Below are 21,268 nucleotides of genomic sequence, written 5' to 3' on the forward strand. Positions count from 1 at the left end.
TGACTGGAAGTCATAAAAATCAAATTGAAGACAGCCTGTTGAATAAATATCTTTCTGGACGTCGCAGTATGAAATGCATTTCTAAAAGGAATAATATCAGTGAACTTAGATTTTTGTTAATAGTTAATTTGGCCATTAATGTTATTCTCTTCATGAGCTTCTGTAGGATTTTTTTCTAGATGTTAAACGTCGCACCGACTCAGCCTTTCTGGTGACGATGGGATGGGATAGGACTAACATTGAGGATAATGCGACCGTGGTGCAGCATTTACCCGGTTTGAAAATGGAAATCGATAGAAAATCATTTTCAGGGCTATGATGGTGGGGTTTGAGACCACAATCACCCGAATGAAAGCTAGCTCGGTGAGAGAATGCGTGTGCGTGTTTGTGTGTGTGACATCATCGATGACCAGGGGTATTGTGATGCACGTAGTAATAAACATTCAAAACTTTCTACAGCTTACCCTAGGGGATCACTGGGGTCACTGGGAATTCAGTCTTGGCCGCAAACTTTCCTGACGTCACGTGATTTTTCAGAAGAAATTTCCAACACAGGATTCACAGGGTTTCGAATCTTGGCCACCCAATTGGCAAGCAGCACCTACGCTACTTTGCTTATCACACCTCCGTTTGTAGTACTATTAATAATAGTGAAAACTATCCAGGATTAACGTGTCCTTGGGATCAAAAATTATGGTTCCGGCCCAGAATATTTCTTCCATACGTATGAGTAGAGTCGATTTATAACATGCATGATTAATGTCAGACATGAGATTTGAACCTATGATTCTTTGAAAATGAATATCTTCAGTGTGCACTGCTTGCTGTGTGAGCTACGGAAGTTGGAGGAGCTATATCTCTGCTCTGGAGTGATGAAAATAAACTTTTCCTTTAACTTTTGGTAATTTCTCTCCATAATATTAAAACCAAGGAAAAAGAGCGAGCAAGTCTCTATGGCCATTAGCGAAATTATAATCAGGGACTTCCTCACACGGGTCTAGACATAGTATAATAGGAGAGCTGTACGTAGCCGGCAGCTATGTCATTGCCTGCTGGGAGAACTCATGTTAGCCAAGTCCGTGTTTCGACTATACAGTTTCAGGCTTTATCCGACTGTTAGAATCATGTACACGCGTTTTCTTGTGAATTGACATGTTCTCTATTAACGACATCATGGATCTTCATTTTTAGGCTTATGCGTCCGATGTCGTTATCTAATGCTTCGTCCTGGGTGGACCACATACTGTCACATACAGACTGTCAAACGTTTCGCCCATGTTACTATATGGCATTTACAATACCAATTATAGAACTATGTTAGTAGAATTACAGATCGTTCTCTCAGTGAAATAACTATCAGAATACAGAGATGCCTGCTGTTACTGTGAAGACCTAAAACGTGAAGTAATTAAACATGAGATAAAATATTTAGGGGCCTAAAGAATGAATAATCGAAGATCTGAAAATCAGGTGCATAGGATGGATCGAGTAAATGATTTCAGTCGAACGATCGTTACTCGACGAAGCTTGAATAACGGTAAGTCTCAGTGCATGAAGTCGGAGTCCTTCATAGGCATGTATTGAAGTGCAGATGACCACTGTTGCTGTGATAATTAGGCGAATGGCGTAGCTGTGGGCTGAATTCTGGTCCCGCCAAGTTGACAAGTGCACTCCAACCTGTGATTCTGAACGAAGTTAATTTGCTTTCCAATAAGAGTTAAGTGCAAGTAGATTAGTTGCTCTCGAACAAATGCCGAATGATTTTCGATTTCGACATGATCTTGCACCAGGAGAACACATTCTCACTAGAACTCCTCCAACATATTCATCGGTCTATACACACATTCGAGGAATTGAGTGGATATGGAATGGTGCACTCGAACACTGTGTCATCGGCGAAGTGGCACTGAGTAGAGTCGGCATTTTCAGATGATCATGATATGCACTTGGCTGAATGGTCAGTGTAGTGGCCTTCGTTCGTAGGGTACTGGGTTCGATTCAAGACCGCGCGAGGGATTTTAACCAAGTTCGGTTAATTGCCCTACATTGGGTGCTGGGTATTCGTGATCGTTTCAATGCACATCTTCATTTACACACAAGTAACCACCACAGAAACACGCTACAGAAGCAAGATCCCACCACATAGAGTTAACGTCAGGAAGGGCATCTGGCCGCAAAAATAGGCTTAGCATCAGTGCTGACCTTAGAATACAGGGGAAAATGCCAGCAAAGAATAAGAAAAGATTGCTACAAGACATTGGACACATAACCACGAATTATTGCACTTCTCGGTCAAGAGCAGAGCTCGTCTCTTCTTAAAAGGAGTAAACGATTTGTAACAGTCGGCTCTTCAGGCGCCATAACACGTCTGGTACTTTTGTTAGAATTTTTTAAGTTTGAATGATCCTTAAGTTATTACAATTTAATTAATATCATATTCAACTACATAGGTCTATGTTATTATTAGGTTAAGGAGAGGTACATCAGGGCTTGAGGTAAGTTCCTTACCTCCTTTCTTAGCTTTCTGTTTAGCGTCATGCTAACGCTGGAAGGTTTCCGGCAACACTGGAAGAGGAAGGAACTAGGACTGGAAACTAACAGTTGCGGCTTTCATTGTGGTACAGCTCGAACAATTTTCTTACCTGGAAATGGGTAACCACAAAATAATAAGAACATTTTTAAAAAGCCGGCTTGTATTTTAACGTGTCTATTGATATCGAGAACATAGACACGTGGAATACGAAAAATAGAGATGTGACTCTTCTTTCGATCTTCCCACAGGAATTTTCCGCCATTTTATCCGCGTTCATCCTCGTAATTAACCAGTGATGGTGTTACTCGGCTATTAGGCCCCCAACACGGAATCAATCACCAGGGCTGCGGACAGTGCGACTGGAACAATCATCTGCAGAATGCTTCAACTAGCAGAGGAAAATGTAAAGAAGCCCGCCATCATGGTCCATGGTTTAGCATAAGAATTACCCGCCCAACTAGCACATGCTGAATCTTCGGCTCTGTTACTTGCATAATGCACTTTTAAGAAACTCAATCGGTGTGCACTCACATTCAAGTAAGTTGAGTAAACAAGTGTGTAAAAGTCACATTCTGTCATCGAAGAAATGGGTTTCCACCACAACGTCTAATGTCGTGCTAGTACCTAACATACAAGTTATGGTCGCTACTTTATAGTTACGGACGATGTACGGCCTAATTTCCATAAGCTAAAGAGGAACTCGTCAAATTCCCAAGTGGAGAATGCACAATATTGTTGATACTGTAGAAAGCGCCACCCAACATAGAGTTCGCATGTACAGCATCAGCTTCAAATGGCGAAACTCTGTTCAATGGGTGACGACGGAAATTTACTTTCCGGTGGTACGAAACCCACTCGCTCAGAGTATCAATAGATTTTAAAAGTTACATTTCACACATCGTCATCGTCAGGTTCACAAAATGATAAAGGCAAGATTTAAACTTGCATAATGATCAGTGGGTGCAAAATGAGTCACTTCACTGATCTCAGAAGTTCACTCCAACTAAATGAAGAGAGAAATCATTTCGTACGGTCAGCCATTCAGGACGCTGTAACAGTTTAACTTATCTTGAAGAACGTTTATTGAATCGCTGTGCTGTATAAATTTAATCGTCCAGAATAGTTTACCATACCGAAGGTGTTCGCTTTCCATTTGGGTACAGTTAAAAGTTTAGACCACTGTAGAGACTCCTTATTTATTCATTGCTCATGGTTCAAGTCCAAAGTTGCATTGATCAAGTAAACTCTAACGATGACCATTTGGTGATTATTCCCTTTCTATTCAGATGCAAATGCTCTTCGTATCGCCCAAAATTGAGCTTTCTATTATTCACCACTGGACAAGTCTTTCTATTATCAGGTGATGCTGATCATGTGAACTTCCCGTTTGTGTGGTTCTTTGAGCGATATCAACAACATTGTGCTTGTACCACCTCGAACTTGGAAGAGTTCCTCATGACTAGACCCGAGAGCTTTTCGTAGTATCAGGTGGCAAAATATGTACATAAATATCTAAATAGAATATGTAAAATCTCATATTTGATATAAACACACCATTCGTCAGTTGCAAGATACAAAACACGCTTTACATTAAATTGTGTAGCACAGGGAACTGTTATGTATTTTTTTAATATTCCCCGGAGTCATATCAATGTATCAGGCACATATTCGATACAAACTTACCTTCTTAGTAACAACACTCAAAGCAACTTTAAACATTAAATTCTGTAGCACAGTAAACATTGATGTACTTTTCAATGTTCTAGGGGGTCACTGAAAGATGTTTGTCACCCAGGATGCTCTTATATGCAGATAAATATTTTTAAACGTTACATGATGTAACTGAGGCTAATTTAATAACATACATTTTTGCTGGAAAAATATTTTTGTGTGGATCAACATCATCTCCATTTAGAATTCGGCACACCAGGTGAAATGTTGAGTAATCAGAATTTCCCTTCAGCACATTTATGCTTTTTTAATCAATACACTGACACCATTTCCCCTTCGAAGGTGTTCGTTTTTCAATAGCATTCTCTATGACGTCAATAGTACCTTGCAGGTGGCAATCTTGATGTTTCTGGACGTTTGGTGCTTTCTGGAAGCCAAAAGAACTTGCAAATGATGTAGGCAATTGAGGAAACCATTTTAAAATCACTAAATTCAGTTTGTGATCCAAAAATAGATACAGCACTTTCAGGTTCAAAAGTATCTACATCAGTCTTTTAGCATCGAGATGCTCACTATAGAAGTTAACTGCCTCTATTGTATCCATGTTCCCCACCTCGTTAACACTGGTTCAATGGGCAGTGACTGAAATGAAAATCCACAGGCCTTTTCCAGTTTCGAGCGGGCCAGGAATAGGATGAGTGAAGCCCCATCCAGTGGCGTGGATAGGAACTGTGCCGGCTGCCGAAGCCTGTCCCACTTCTCTGGAGCAATGATTAATGAATGTCGGATGAAATGAAATGATATTGGGAAATGCTGATAGAATGGAACGTGACAGGGAAAACCTGAGTACCCGGAGGAAACCCTCTCCCGCTTCCGCTTCATCCAGCACAAATCACACATGCAGTAACCGGAATTTGAACCACGGAATCCGTGGACAGTGATATCTCTGGAAATTTCTGTTTGTATGATAGCATTCGTGTGGGGTATTTAGTAAAGCCCTTCTTTTTGCTGAAATTAATGTATTCACATTTGGAAGCTTTGCTCTGATATCTTGGGCTACACGTTGCAGTCCATGAGCCAACCACGTTAAATGGAATATATTGACATAAGACACTTTCAGAGCAGTTACAGCTTTAAGAATATATGCTGCAGCATCAGAATACATCACTAACACTCTTTCATCTTGCACCTTAGTCGGCCATAGAGCTATTAATCCATCATTCACAAATCTCGCAATAGTTGCATGATTTCTATAGTCCAGTTATTTGTTAGGTTTCTGCCTCCGCACTACAAGATTTGCAATAAATCTACCCTCAGCATTCGTGTTTTCATCAACAACAACACACATAAAAGCATGATGTGCACTGCTTCGTCAACGCAGACTTGAAGATAATTCTTGCGTAGTGTTCTTTTGTGAGGAACATTTGATTGCAGAATTTTCGAGAGAAGATGTGAATTCAGGAACTTCGTGTTTATACCACGGAATATTAGCTGCAATCATCGCACTTGAAGGTGAATGCTGCATCTGTGTTAAAAGTAGTTGTTTATTCTGTAGACCTAATCTCACGTCGAATCTCACTGTTTTATAATTGCAGGGTTGAGTAGCTGAAGTGGTACAGCGCTGAACTTCTGAGCCCAAGTTTGCGGGATCGATTCCGGCTCAGTCCGCTGAAATTTAAAAGGTACTCAAAGACTTCAGCCTCGTGTTGGTTAAAGAACTCCTGTGGGACAAAATTCTCCCACTTCGCGTTTCTGAAAACCGTAAAAGTAGTTAGTGGGGTGCAAAACCAATAAGTATTATTTGTTCCAAAACTTTACCCTAATCGCTAAATAAAATGCAATGCAATGTAACGTGGAAGTCAAAGAGTTAGCGATATAAAAATGCAAATAAAACTTGAACCGAAGAGGCACTTCCAGACACCCTAGAAGGAATTATACTTGGTACCAGTGAACCTGATATCTCCCAATTCCTCAAAAAAATTTAATCTCCCAAAACTCTTGGGGAGCCGAGCAAGCAGGGGGTTTCGTAATTCAGGCTTAGAAGCAAACAGTGTATGTACGCAATTGTAAACAATTTTTCACCTAGGTTGAAACTTTCTTTCCAATGTGATAAGCCGCAGTTATTATGGATTTTAAAGTTTTCTGAAAGTTGAAATTACTTTCTATTATTAATGTTTTAAAATATTAAGAAGGTTATACGTGCTAATACATGCATATCTAACATTAGCGACGTAAAATAATGAAAACAGATACGAATTCATGAAGCACTTTCAAGCACACTTGAAACTTTAATATATTGTACTAGAACATACTCCAAACTTCCCAGAAGAAGAAAAATGTGCATGTGTTACTGAATATATATTCTGTTTGTCGCTTATATTTACATTTTCCGTACAAGTTGATTTACGTCGCACCGATGCAGATAGCTCTTATGACGACGATGGGACAGGAAAGGGCTGGGAGTAGGTAGGAAGCGGCCGTGGCCTTAATTCAGGTCCAGCCCCAGCATTTGCCTGGTAAGAAAATGTGAAACCACAGAAAACCATCTTCAGGGTTGCCGACAATGGGGTTAGAACTTCCTTCAATTTGAAGAATCCGATAGTTTTTCTTACTTTTACAATTTGCTGTACATCGCACCGATACAGAATGGCGACGATGGGATAGGAAATTGTTCGGAGATGAAAGGAAGCGACCGCGGGCTTAATTAAGGTACATCCCCGGCATTTACCTGGTGTGAAAATGGGAAACCACTGAAAAACATCTTCAGGGCTGCCGATAGTGCCGTTCGAACTCAGTACCTCCGGACTGCTGACTGCTACGCGACCCAGACCACACAGCTCGGTGGAACCAGACAGACAGGATTCACTTGTTTACCAGTAGTATAATGTGACACTTCACTAGTAATAATAACAGTAAACGTGTATGGCCACCGAAGAGGCCTGGTGTATGTTTTTCGAGCTGACGCCTTCAGGCAACCTGCACGTCTATGGTTATGGGGCCCTACCTATAATGAATTCTGATGCTGAAGACGGAAAAAATACCCATCCCGCGGGCCATCGGAATTAACCAATGAAGGTTAAAATCCCCGACCGTGTCGGGGACCGAATTCGGGACTCCGCTGGCTAAATGCCAGCACGCTAACCATTCAACCATAGAGCCAGACTTTCCAATTGTCATACGTATTTATTGTTAACAGAGTTACTGAAACTCTCCTGTAACTGTGACCCCAATATTTGTGAAATACTCCCATAGTAAATGTAATTTTAATAACAAGCCAATAGTAATGTGCATTTATTGTTGAAATTGGTCTCAAAAACGCATTGCTATACGTACGTGTAGCGAATTACAGGGTACCAGTAGTACAATATACTTTTCTCTCTACGTTTCAGTGTTTCAAAACATCGCCGCTTGCACTGTGGACTATTGCGAAAATAATAACGGTGTGTTACTTCCATGCGACCTGTCCAAATCTTGCACCGATGAGCGTTTCACGGTATCTATAAATTATATCCTCATCGCAGCCAATGTCTTACGTCGTTGTTGTACAACGTTGAGGTAAATATCATGAAATAAAGCTTTCAAAATTGCCACGACACGTCAACGTTTCTGATCAGGTGACGATTTATTACATTATTTATCGTCTGTGCCCGAAATTATCTGGAGAAGAATGCAGAGGATAAGTTGGACTGGAAATGAAGAGCAATACCGAAGTCCTCAGAGAGAGAAGAGAAGGACGGAGTCTGATAACCGAAATTTAAAAACGGAAAATAAAATTTATTGGTCACATTTTGCGGCATGAGGAGTTCCTTTGTAATATCATTGAAGGAAAAATTGCTGGAGAAAGAGGAAGAGGACGACCCAGAGTGTCCTACTTCAAGAACCTGCTTCTGAAGATGAAGTGCAAGACCTACGCTGAGTTGAAAAGACTGGCTCAAGATAGACAACTGTGGCTGCAGCGGCAAGGCTTAGCCTTTAGAGTATGATGATGATGATGATGCCCGAAATTGAGTCTGAAGGAAAAGATATTAACCATGAGGAAGTGACTGACTTTGAAAATGTTGGTTGTATCTCTTGGCATCACATCTAAACTAATAATTTCAGATGATTATGAAAATGATGAGAGGTAAAGTGCGAGCAGAACACGAGTTATATCCTTCCGTAGCAGGTTCAAATTAAATTTCACACAATTCTTGCTGCTAGGCTTTGAGTCAGCCACCCAGGCTTGATACAAAAACGTGTATTTTTCTTATACCTGAAATGAGTAGTTCAAAATGGTGGCTGTCAAATATTTTGCAACTTGATTTACTAGTGATGTCTCTAAACATTATACAACAATTTATAAAAATTTTAACCTCAGAAAATTGAAGGAAAAGCTTCACTTGTCAGAATGACCACTGCGGTCCTTCCAGTGTAACAACTTGGCAAAGACATATAACACTGCCAGTCTCAGTGGCTCACACTGTTGAGGCGCTGGCCTTCTGACCCCAACTTGGCAGGTTCCATCCTGACTTAGTCCGGTGGTATTTGAAGGTGCTCAAATACGTCAGCATCGTGTGGGTAGAATTAACGGAACGTGAAATAACTCCTGCGGGACTAAATTCCGGCACCTCACCCTCTTCAAAAACCGTAAAAGTTGTTAGTGGGACGTAGAAACAATAACATTACATATATCAGTGATTCTTTACATAGACATGGTGATAACATAAATGCGCATTAAAATTAAGGATTGTGTTCTTCTTAAAGGAGGTGCTAATTTTGTATTCAAATTTCACTTAAAAAGTAACTTTTCTGCCAGTGGGAGAACTCTCATGGATAAATGGGCTATAATCAATAGTAGCACGGGGGAATGTATTTCAAAGTCACTCTAATTCATGCGGGGTTTTCTGGCAACTGTGAGATGGGAGAGGGCTAGGATCGGGAGAGTAGTAGGCGAACCTTGTCGCTGTGAAGTGAGGAAGGAATTTTACCGCTCACTTGGTATCTAGCTAAATGATCATCCATTCTGAAAGAAAAGCTCATTTTGACGCTAAACACTGTGCCACGCCAGTTCGTAGCATTGCGTATTCTTTCTTGATGACATCAGCGCAAATGAAGGCGACAATGTTACGGTGTTAATTACAGAAAATGTAAAGGTTGGCGAGATCGCAGGCTTCTCATGTCATATAGTATGTCCCTAGGTGCTAGATAAGAATCTGTGTGTGCCTTCCCGATAATCAAAGATTCCTCCTTATGGTGTATTTGTGTCGTCCATGGCTTGTCGACTGTGCATTAATACTTTCACGTGCCCATTGCTGCAAACATGATTTCATCTAGCTATCTGTTTAATCTTTAATTAGACACTGAATTCAGACAGTTATGACAATGTTAAGCTGTACAATGTGTTTTGTGTAATATGGTTTGGATTCATAGCCTGAGTCAAGCCATGTAAGGGAAGTTAATAATAATAATTGGGAACGACACACGCTTTGTTTCTCGTTGACTTACAACACAGCCTGCTAAAACTCCGTCAATTGTTCTGGTTTCCCTGCGTCCTCTGGAAATGTAAATCACTCGTCCATCACGTCTGGCAATTATCGTGTACCTCATATCTTAAAAAAATCTGGGGACTGAAGATTCCCATACCGGACGGGTTAGCCGTGCGGTTACGGGCCCGTGGCTGTGAGCTTGCATCAGGGAGATACTGGGTTCGAATCACAGTGTCGGCATCCCTGAAGATGGTACTCCGTGGTTTCCCATTTTCACACCAGGCAAATGCTGGGGCTGTCACTTAATTAAGGCCACGGATGCTTCCTTCCAACTCCTAGGCCTTCCCTTTCCCGTCGTCGCCATAAGACCTATCTGTGTCGGTGCGACGTAAAGCCACTAACAAAAAAAAGAAAGGATACCCCATACGACGTATTTCCTTGTGCTACCGCATAGAACCCCTCGTGATCGACCATAACTCTCAGTATGGCAGGGATATGCGAGTGAATTCGTTGACGTAACTCCTGTCTCTCTGGTACGCAAGAATAGACTGAAAAGTACTGTATCATACCACTGATCTATCACCTTAGGATTTAGTCATGATCCAAGGTAAGGCCCTCATCTCATCAAAGAAGATAGGTCGATTAAAAACAAACTAGAACTAATCAAGGAACTAAATAAACTAAGAATACTATGTAAGAGAGAGCACGAGAATGATATCCTTTGACATCAACAACACGTACACTAACGTACCAATAAAATAATCACTGAGCAAGTGGCCACGGGGATTGAGTCACGTGGCTATCAGCTTGCATTCGGGAGATAGTGGCTTCGAACCCCACTGTCGGCAGCCCTAAAGACTGTTTTCGGTGATTACCCATGTTCATACCATGCAAATGCTGGGGCTATACTTTAATTAAGTCCACGGTCGCTTCCTTCCAGCTCCTATCCTTTTTCTATCCCATCGTCGCACTAAGTCTTATCTGTTTCGACGCGACGTAAATCTAACTGTGTGTTGTAAGAGAAGAATCGATTAAAATTATATAAAACATTCTAAAAGATAACATTTCAATACAGGTCACTGCCCGGTTCCATGGCTAAATGGTTAGCATGCTGGACCTTGGTCGAGAGGGTCCCGGATTCGATTCCCGGCAGGATCGAGGATTTTAAGCTTCATTGGTTACTTGCGATGGCTCGGGGCCTAGGTGAGTGTGTGCCGCTTTCATCACTAGAATTCGCCATAGGTGGGATCCCATCCTCACAGACGCTCAGGTCGCCTGAGCGGCGTCAATTCGGAAGACCTGCATCAGGCTTCTTCGTAGGACACACACGCCCTTATTATTATTATTATTATTATTATTATTATTATTATTATTATTATTATTATTATTATTATTATTACAGTACATGCCATTGGTCTAGCAACTTAATTCAACTATAGTTCATCTGATCTAATTGATGATTGCCCGTTCAGTAAAATATTCCATTAATAGGAGGGTAATACTTGTGATCTTGCCTTTTCTACGTTTGAAAGTCATTGGACGTGAAATAGCATAGAGCGGCATTGTAAAGGTATCCTGTGGTGACTTTTACCCTCCTTTGGCCACTAGCATATATATACCCACATCTTATCGTGCCCCGAGTTCCGAGGTGTCCTCTCACGATGCAAGTCTTAAGATGGCAGTGGGCGGAGATTGGCACTGCGTGAATAATGGCTGCATTTTTCGGGTGGCACTGTTATTGTTATTATTATTATTATTATTGCCGGGCTGAGTGGCTCCGACAGTTGTGATCCTTGCCTTCTGACTCTAATTTGGCAGGTTCGATCCTGGCTCAGTCCCGTGGTATTTGACGGTGCTCAAATACATCAGCCCCGTGTCTGTACATTTACTGGCACGTAAAAGAACTCCTGAGGAACTAAATTCCGGCACCTCGGCGCCTCCGAAAACCGTAAAAGTTGTTAATAATAATAATAATAATAACAATAATAATGTTATTTGTTTTATGTCCCACTATTATTCTTTTTACGGTTTTTGGAGACGCCGGGCTGCCGAAACTTAGTCCCGCAGGAGTTCTTTTACGTTCCAGTAAATCTACCGACAAGAGACTGACGTATATGAGCACCTTCCAATACCACCGGACTGAGCCTGGATCGAACCTGCCAAGTTAGGGGTCAGAAGGCCAGCGCCTCATCCGTCTGATCCACTAAACCCAGCGTAAAATTAGTTAGTGGGACATAAAGCCATTATTGTTATTATTATTATTATTATTATTATTATTATTATTATTGTTATATCAATACAAAATGGCCTTAGATATATTAAATACTAGCTTTCGTCCTTTAAGACTTTATCCCTAATTGCATGTATTGAATTAAATATTTAGATGAGAATTAACTTTAACATCCTCATACAACTACGTGGCCGCCAATATAAACCGTAGGCCAACCTGCTACAAATCTACAATTTCAAGTCTCCACTAACTGAGCCTACTGTTGTTGGGTCATCTGCCATGAACGTTTATGCCTGCCCTGTATGCGTTCTGGTGGTATTTGAGTTTGCCAAAACTGGAATAGTGAGCCACGGGCAGGAATTCAATCTCCCCGTCTTGTGTTAAATTATATAACATTTTACTGGGTTTATTACATAGCTGTGCAGATAGTGTACCAGCTCCAGATCTTATAAATCTTAAGTCATACGGTAGAAGAGGTACCTATGTAATTAAACCTTCTTAGCGTCGTACTCTCTCATAAAACAATACCACCCTTCAGCTCAGTTTCTACAGGCTGAAAGCACCTCTCACCTAACACGTACCCACAATATTCATTTCTCAAAAACGATCACGGTCTAGTCCTTCACCTAAGAAACCAAAGAACACGAACACGCTACTAGCGTATTGTCCAGCAGAGATAAGGACTACCATTAACCAGGTGTCTGAGAATTAGCATCAACGCCTTTCAAAAGCTTTCTTCCGCATAGTACAGTTGGGGCGCATGGGAAGGTCTTACAGAACAGATACCTCACTCTGAAAATTATTTTCATTCGATAACCGACAAAAACTAAATCGAGGCTGAAATAATTTCTGCAAGTTAATGGTCGCTCAGAACATATTTTCGATTGTTTATCAAACACATACAAATTTCTGTTCGATTACTAATGCAAAGAGACACACTTGAGGGTAATACAAACACATAACTCGTCATAACATAGATTTCCACAGTTCAACATAACTTACCTGCACTTGCACACGTGTAACGTGTGTTCTAAAACTAATTACAATACTATTTTTATTAGTTAATAATAATAATAATAATAATAATAATAATAATAATAATTGAGCACTTCCTGATTTTTTTTGCTATTTGCTTTGCATCGCACCGACACAGATAGGTCTTATTGCGACGATGGGAGAGGAAAGGCCTAGGAATTGGAAGGAAGCGGCCGTGGCCTTCATTAAAGGTACAGCCCCAGCATTTGCCTGGTGTGAAAATGGAAAACCACAGAAAACCATCTTCAGTGCTACCGACGGTGGGGCACGAACCCACTATCTCCCGATTACTGGATACTGGCCGCACTTAAGCGACTGCAGCTATCGAGCTCGGTCCTGATTTCTTAAAAGACAAAGTAATGGCATAAGAAATACCACTAATAGTTTTCGTAGAAAGGGTTATTTTTATTTTCAGAAATTTCGAAAACCTCTTACATAGAGAATGTATTTACTAGTGGCTTTGAGTCGCACTGCCTTATGGCGATGATGGGATAGGAAAGGCCTGGGAGTGGGAAGGAAACGGCCGTGGCCTTAAATTAGGTTGAGCCCCAGCATTTGCCTGGTGTGAAAATGGGAAACCACGGAAAACCATCTTCAGGGCTGCCGACAGTGGGATTCAAACCCACTATCTCCCGGATGCAAGCTCACAGCCACGCGCCCCTAACCGCACAGCCAACTCGCCCGGTACATAAAGAAATTCTAACAGGTTCATTATATTATATTCTTGCATACAGGTGGGAGAATAGGTGAGAATTTGTATTTTATATTATGGTTAATCATAAGTAGCATGACACAGGATATACTGTTTGAGTGAAATTGAAAAATGTGCTTTCTTGTTTAAAAATAACACTTGAATCAGCCGGGATTAGAATGACGGTCACCAAGGTGTGATGCTAAAGGCGAAGCCGATCGTCTTGAAATGCAATGATGGGTCGGAATAGTGTGGAAGCAGCTGCCCTAATTTTACAAGAGCTAAAACTACGAGATAAAATGTTCGATACCTTTGGGCCAATTTGGCTCACATTAGTTTTGCATATCGACGGTGCGCGACCAATACCTCGTGTCACACAATGTCCTTCTTATCCATTATTTTCTTTAAGACGGGTCATACCTCCTTGCCACACATGGATATTGCTCCAGAGAAGTGCGACAGGCTTCGGCAGCCGGCACAGCTCCTACCCTCGCCGCTGGATGGGGGCTTCATTCATCCTATTCCTGGCCCGCTTGAAACTGGAAAAGGCCTGTGGATTTTCATTTTCATCACTGCCCATTGAACCAGTGTTAACGAGGTGGGGAACATGGAGACAGTAGAAGCAGTTAACTTCTATAGTGATCATCTCGGTGCTAATAGACTGATGTAGATACTTTTGAACCTGAAAGTGCTGTATCTATTTTTGAATCACAAACTGCATTTAGTGATTTTAAAATGGTCTCCTCAATTGCCTACATCATTCGCAAGTTCTTCTGGCTTCCAGAAAGGACCAAACGTCTAGAAACATCAAGATTGCCACCTGCAAGGTACTATTTACGTCATAGAGGGTGCTATTGAATAAGTAAGTACCTTCGAAGGGGAAATGGTGTCAGTGTATTGATTAAAATTCATAAATGTGCTGAAGGGAAATCCTGATTGATCAACATTTCACATCGTGTGCCGAATTCTAAATGGAGATGATGTTGATCCACACGAAAATATTTTCCCAGCAAAACTTTATGTTATTAAATTAGCCCTAATTACATCATGTAACGTTTAAAAATATTTATGTGCATATGAGAGCATCCTGAGTGACATACGCCTTTCAATGACCCCAGAGAACATTGAAAAGTACATTAATGTTTACTGTGTTGCATAATTTAATGTTTAAAGGTGGTTTGAGTGTTGTTACTAAGAAGGTTTATATTGAATATGTGCCTGATACATTGATACGAATCCGGGGAACATTAAAAAATACATAATAGTTCCCTGTGCAACAAAATTTAATGTAAAACGTGTTTTGTATCTTGTAACTGACCTTATTGTATCTTACTGTAAGAGTGTATATTTCCATGAAGTATTCACGCACTCCTACTGTATAATGCATTTGAGGTTCATTTTCCTTTACATATTAGCACAGGAAAATTAACATAATGAACGTTGTTCTGATGGACTTCATATCCTTGTGTGGCTGGAAGGCGTAACCAGTCTTAAGGAGAATAATAGATCTGAAGAGCATTGTGGGGTACGAGATATTCCTCGCGCACCGTCGATATTCTATTCTATATCAATCAAGAGTCGAACCTCACCCATTATTGCAGAAATTCTGAAGATGCGTCACGGGAACTTGGTCGGATTCTAGAATGGCTAGCAATCAACTGCGAACTCCTAATGCAGCAAAGTTCCCTTTTCACTTGAGCGCCCATCTGTTTTCACCCCTCATATAATATGTTCTTCATAGTTTGTGAGTATATCAAGCTATATTTTGTTTTTGCGGAAGGTTATTGTAAGAGATGTCTTTTTCTTTACTTCAGAAGTCATTAGCTCTTCTACCGTAAGCAAACGTAACCACCGGGATATCTCCAAAATGTGATTAATGATAATAATAATAATAATAATAGGATGAACGCCGTGCTCGACACAATGAGCTAATGAAGAACTAATGGATCAATCGAAAACTGAATAATCGTCAGAATGTATAATGAAACTTATCGACGTCCCTAGTTGTCCGATTAGCGAAAAATAATAATAATAATAATAATAATAATAATAATAATAATAATAATAATAATAATAATAATAATAATAATAATAATAATAATAATAAGAAGAAGAAGAAGAAGAAGAAGAAGAATGTCGGGATTCTTTGTTCGATTGGCCAATGTATCGGCCTTCGGTTCACGGGTCCCCGAGTTAGATTCCGATTGGCCTAGGTATTCTAGAAGCGTCTGGTTAATTCCTCTAGCTTCAAAAGAAAAGAGTGTTTGTGACGGACTCAATGCATATCTCCATTTACATACAAAACAGCACACTATCAATCATTACAGAAACACGCCATAATGAATACATCCCTCCCAAAGAGGATTGGCGTCGGGAGGGGCATTAAGCCGTCAAACTGGGCTTAATACGCATTGATATCGTCCCTAGATAATTGGCAAAAGGCGAGGATGAAATAGATCATTGTTATCATCATCGGCACAACAGTCCATCTTGAGCCTTGTTTTGGGGCGTGATAACAGAGTAGCACCGTCACTAGCTTTTCACCAAGGTGGCTGAAGTTCTAATCCCCAGCAATGTATATGGGATTTTAAAAATTAAAATTCCTACCTTGAAGAACGAATTCCACATCAAACTGGAGGTTCCCTGGCAATGATCACTATATCTACAGCCACATCAAACTGGAGGTTCCCTGGCAATGATCACTGTATCTACAGCCACATCAAACTGGAGGTTCCCTGGCAATGATCACTGTATCTACAGCCACATCAAACTGGAGGTTCCCTGGCAATGATCACTATATCTACAGCCACATCAAACTGGAGGTTCCCTGGCAATGATCACTATATCTACAGCCACATCAAACTGGAGGTTCCCTGGCAATGATCACTATATCTACAGCCACATCAAACTGGAGGTTCCCTGGCAATGATCACTGTATCTACAGCCACATCAAACTGGAGGTTCCCTGGCAATGATCACTATATCTACAGCCACATCAAACTGGAGGTTCCCTGGCAATGATCACTATATCTACAGCCACATCAAACTGGAGGTTCCCTGGCAATGATCACTATATCTACAGCCACATCAAACTGGAGGTTCCCTGGCAATGATCACTGTATCTACAGCCACATCAAACTGGAGGTTCCCTGGCAATGATCACTGTATCTACAGCCACATCAAACTGGAGGTTCCCTGGCAATGATCACTATATCTACAGCCACGTAAAACTGGAAATCCCGTGGTTGTGATCACAATACCGACCGTCACGAAAAATTACAAACTTCATTGCCTACTTAAGCCTAAGTATTTCTCAGAAGTTTGTACCTTCCTCTTCCGTTCATTGTCATGATCCTCCAGTTTAAAATTTCCGAGGATACTGATGTTCTGACACACACATTCTTCCTGAATCAACTTTGGTCTTAAAACTTTTCGAGATCATTATCATATTATAATTGCCACGTAGTACAAGTTCAAACCACTCTAGCCTCTTGATGATTTTAACTATATCTAGTTCGTCAAATAACCTGTCAAGCCCATACCTGTACATTCTTCATACTCCATTTTCTTCTAATTGCTTGAAAGGGCATCTTAAAATTCTTGTCCCAAAAATATCAAGCTGCCTTTCATCAGATCTTGACATAGGCCACGTCTCTGATGCATACGTATACTACTACTATTACTATACCTAATCATGGTCATCATCATCATTAAAATAATGTGTTAAGGCGTAAGCGTGTATGGATGTTGCCCGGCTCTTTGGCTCAATGGTCAGCGTACTAGCCTCATAGAGCCTCGGGTTTAATTCCTGGCTGGGCCCATGATTTTTAACCGTGCCTGTTGAATTTTTCTAGCTCAGGGACTGTGTGTTAGTGTTCTTCTTAATAAATATCGTCATGTAAACACACAAAACTACCAACCACCATAGAAACACGCAATAGTGAATACATCTCTCTTCATAGAGTTGGTTTCAGGATAGGCATTCTGCCGAAAAACTGTGTTTAATCCACACGTAGAGTCGAGCCAAGTAATTGAGATAAGGCCATGGAAAATGAAAAGGAGGAGAATAGTCTGGATGCTATACTATCATCAAAAGTGTACACTCATTGTCATGTGGTTTTAAGAAAAAATTATCAGATATCCTAGGCACATATGACAATCGGGTAAGCCTGCTTGCGAGGGTAAGACGATATATCGCTGCTTCTTGAGCCAAGGATAATGGGTTAGCTCCTGATTTAGTCCAAAGGTGGTCAAATACGCAACCCTCGTGTCGGTCGTTTCACTGGCACGTAAAAGAACTGCTGAGGCACAAAATCTCCGGCAGCTCGGCGTCTCCGAAAACTATGGGCATAGTTAGTGGGTCGTAAAAGCAATAACATGATTATCAAAACGAGAAATTTGCCATCGCATTCGTCAGTTGAACAGAAAGTGTTATCGCAGCACCACTGACCCTTCCTCGGTACCCGTAAACAATGACCATGCTGTTATTAGCACCACCCATACATTAACAGTTTTCAGAGTAACATAGGGTCATCAGCGAATGCTAGCATTTCTTCTGGCTATGTCTGAAAGGGACGGAAGTGTTCGGCATTGTTCGACATTATTATGACAATAGGCGAAGCAATCATGTCACTTGTTTGGAAGTTACAAAATACTGTAACCTGATCAACTCTCCAGTGTAGAATTGCTTGTTCAAAACTCCCTCCTAATAACAAAGATCATCGTATCTTGGGCGCTGGTGCAAGTAGGAGTCAGCACTTTTCATTTACTCACTGCTACCTCAGCGACATAAAGTTAACTATTCTCAGTGATGTTTTACGATAGCCGTAAATGATTGACGACTTGAAGTATAAAACGCTTTTAGTACCATCCTTCGATCTTAAACAGCAGTAATTTGCTGTATCTACTTTCCGTAAGTTAGTGTTTATAAACTGGAGGAGCTGAAAGTGATGCTACTCAAGTAAAGTCAAGAACAATGCAAGTCGTGTACTATTTGCACGATTAGCCCACCACAGTCGCAAATCTAAACAAACTTCAGAAAATACAGAATCGGACGGAGAGGCTAATAACTTACTAACTCACTATTCCCATCTTTATTCGGTTAACCTCCACACAATGGAAACCATTGTCAAAAGAACTGACTTGATATTCCTCCGAAAAACCCTCATCGGTTCCATTAATCTTGACCCGATTCGCCGCCTTTCCCTATCATTTGCTCTGTCCGCAGAGGCGTTAATCTTGTCCCTCCAGTTTTCCCGTACTACCTCCTACCAATCCGGTTACTACGGCCGCTCCGTACGTCTCTGGAATGAGCTACCACCTAAAACAAAAGGCTTTCATCTAACGCAGTGTATAAACCATGTAAAAAGGTGCAAATCTCCGTGTGTAAAGGATGGGAGTGAAAGGGAGTGCAAGTGTTGTCGAGTAAATGGATTACTGTACGAATGTAGTCCGGCTCCATGGCTAAATGGTTAGTGTGCTGGCTTTTGGCCACAGCGGTCCCGAATTCGATTCCCGGCAGGGTCGGGAATTTTAACCATGATTGGTTAATTTCGATGACACGGGGTCTGGGTGTATGTGTCGCCCTCATCATCATTGTATCCTCATCACGACGCGCAGGTCGCCTATGGGAGTCAAATCAGAAGGTCTGCCTCTGGCGAGCCGAACTTGTCCTCGGACAATCCCGGCACTAAAAGCCATACGCCTTTTAATTTTTTTGCGAGTGTAAACAAGTGAATAATGTAATTATTGTAAATATTAGCTTGGTGGGTCTGAAGAGCAACTAATGTTCATGGGGATAGTTTTCTAACCAGCGACTGAGTATCTGTGTGGGCATTACTATTTGAAGGGGAAATACAACTAGGCAACGATCCTCAAGGTTCTGAGAATACTGTCAACAAGTTGCGCTCAGCCTCGAGAGTGCATGTCAGGAGATGTATGATATGCAAAGCAGCGAACTCTATTTAACAGTCAAGTTGTACGGATGTGGGAGTCGTCACGCTAAATTCACTTCTGATAATTAAAAAAAATATTTCGGATACTAAGCTGAAAACATCTGCGGGTACTTTATCTAATTGGTTTCTAATTATCCGAGATAGTTTAGTCCTTCAACACAAGTTTCAAATGCTGTCTCTTGCTAGCTGCCTCCGTTTCATCTCGATTTTGAGGATGGGTGTGAGATGACTGATTGTCTCTCTTTTGAACTGTTATACTCATACTTTGGCCATTTCCGATGCTAACTGCTCGTGCTGACCATTGTGTTGAATTTAACCATTTGCACTCCCACTATAGTTTACCAAGTATGCCAGACCATTTTTTACAGTAAACATGCCAATTTTCGAACCTCTTCTACCCTCCCCGACCTGAGGAAAATATTTTTGGCTCCGTACTCATCTTTCCTACAAATTTAGATCAACAGCCAAAGAAAAATAGTTAATAACGCAAATGGATAACTGAAGCATGTCAACAACAAATACTATGCAGCAGAAGATAATATGTTTCAGGAAAGTTAGATTCGGAAGAATGGGCACTAGAAGCAATGAGTTCAGGAAAATGGTGGGACGATTCGTGATATTACTTCTGGAAAAGGTGCCGCGCATTAAGAATGATTCCTAAAGAAATTTGGCCGCGCAGTACGGGTCACTCAGGAGTATCTTGTGACTAGAAGATGGTAGATTCGAGTCCCATATTTAATATCTCAAGAAGGGTTACCGGTCCGCCTCTGTGGTGTAGTGGTTAGTGTGATTATCTGCCACCCCCGGAGGCCCGGGTTCGATTCCCGGCTCTGCCACGAAATTTGAAAAGTGGTACGAGGGCTGGAACGGGGTCCACTCAGCCTCGGGAGGTCAAGTGATTAGAGGTGGGTTCGATTCCCACCTCAGCCATCCTGGAAGTGGTTTTCCGTGGTTTCCCACTTCTCCTCCAGGCAAATGCCGGGATGGTACCTAACTTAAGGCCACGGCCGCTTTCTTCCCTCTTCCTTATCTATCCCTTCCAATCTTCCCATCCCCCACCAAGGCCCCTGTTCAGTATAGCAGGTGAGGCCACCTGGGCGAGGTACTGATCATTCTCCCCAGTTGTATCCCCCGATCCGATGTCTGAAGCTCCAGGACACTGCCCTTGAGGCGGTAGAGGTGGGATCCCTCACTAAGTCCGAGGGTAAAGCCAACCCTGGACAATAAACAGATTAAGAAAGAAAGAAGGGTTACCGTAATTGACCATTTTCATACCAGGTAAACGTCGAATTTGCACCTAAATTAAGGCAGCATGAGAATTACACGGTAAAAGTTCAAGATTAAATTGGTTTTGATTGGAACCAGTGATATTTTCTAGAACATAGTTCTTAAATACAGTTGAATATACCCAATTGAAAATATATCGTTGAGAACAGGTGCCAATTTAGTAAGGAGTAGGTAATATTGGGAACACATTTACAGCAAGGCAAAGCGCAGAAAAGCTGCTCGAATACTGCAGTGTTCATTGTTTACAGGTTTTTTTAATATTTCAAACAAGCACGTGACAGTGTCCTCTTAAATAACGACAGTGGTTTCGATTCCGACTGAGTCCATTTGCTTTCGAAGGTGCTAAAATACGCTAGCCTCGTGTCGGTAGATTTATTAGCATATAGGACCTAAGGAACTCCT

The sequence above is a fragment of the Anabrus simplex genome, chromosome 2, assembly GCF_040414725.1.
Source record: "Anabrus simplex isolate iqAnaSimp1 chromosome 2, ASM4041472v1, whole genome shotgun sequence".
Classification (NCBI taxonomy): domain Eukaryota; kingdom Metazoa; phylum Arthropoda; class Insecta; order Orthoptera; family Tettigoniidae; genus Anabrus; species Anabrus simplex.